Source organism: Etheostoma spectabile, chromosome 23, assembly GCF_008692095.1.
Source record: "Etheostoma spectabile isolate EspeVRDwgs_2016 chromosome 23, UIUC_Espe_1.0, whole genome shotgun sequence".
Lineage (NCBI taxonomy): Eukaryota > Metazoa > Chordata > Actinopteri > Perciformes > Percidae > Etheostoma > Etheostoma spectabile.
The window spans coordinates 8,762,125-8,763,133 of record NC_045755.1 but is presented as its reverse complement, the minus strand read 5'-3'; the positions used below and the strand labels follow the sequence as shown (position 1 = coordinate 8,763,133).

Sequence of the window (1,009 nt, the reverse complement as noted above, 5' to 3'; positions counted from 1 at the left end):
TAGGCTTAGTCTGGGTCACTAGGCTTAGTCTGGGTCACTAGGCTTAGTCTGGGTCACAAGGTTAGTCTGGGTCACAAGGTTAGTCTGGATCCCTTAGGTTAGTCTGGGTCACTAGGTTAGTCTGGGTCCCTAAGGTTAGTCTGGGTCCCTAGGCTTAGTCTGGGTCCCTAGGCTTAGTCTGGGTCACTAGGCTTAGTCTGGGTCACTAGGTTTTCGCTTTTAGACGTTTATACAGTTAGCTAAAAAACGGGTGTAAGGCACCAAAAAGACTAATACTAATAGTAATTTAAAGACGTGGTAGCATTGGATCTGGAAGGGAAAGATAACTCTGGGAGTTGAAAGGGGGGGGTGTCAAAATTCGGCTTTCTCACTCTGCCGCAACACAGGTTCGTGGATCTGAGTGTCGGCGCGGTTTCGGTTTCATACCGCATGTCATTACAGCCCTAGTGGAAAACCATAAAACCCTGGAGCGTTACTGTAATATTAAGAAAGTTGGTTAAGGTTGATTTTAGTTCACATCGCAGTAATTGGTCAGCTAACACATCAAACTGCTGTGACGGGTTGAGGGTGTGTTGCGGTTCTGGTGCAGGGTCTGTGATGTCTCTGTCGTGTGGGACACGTGTACCTCCACGGCGCCCTCCAGAGTCCCGCTCTTCCAGGGCATCCTGATGTTCCCGGACAGCGGCCGGTGCTCGGACAGGTTGGTCCGGTGGATGACCCTCAGCTCCACCAGTCCGTTCTCGATGTGAACTGATCGCAGCAACACATCAAACTTTAGGGCTTTACAGCGCAAACCGGACCGTTCCAGTTATTAATCAACTGAAGAAGTCTTAGTTTTCACGTGTAGTTTACGTTTAACGTACCAAACTCAGTCCTCTTAAAGGGGACCAACAGAAAAGGGACGCAGCTCTTTTTGAGTTAACATTGTCAGTTTACTTTAAAAGAGTACTCAGTTCTCATATATATATATATATATATATATATATATATATATATATATATATATATA

At 45.9% G+C, this 1,009-nt stretch overlaps 1 protein-coding gene and 1 pseudogene across 15 annotated transcripts in view; both read right to left on the bottom strand.

The window, feature by feature from the left end:
* The window catches only part of nrcama (neuronal cell adhesion molecule a), a 1,100,153-nt gene that overhangs the window by 712,664 nt on the left and 386,480 nt on the right, over window positions 1–1,009 (bottom strand). The gene's annotated exons all lie outside the window — the stretch shown is intronic.
* Window positions 1–1,009, bottom strand: part of LOC116673009 (F-box only protein 15-like) — a 17,578-nt pseudogene that overhangs the window by 5,955 nt on the left and 10,614 nt on the right.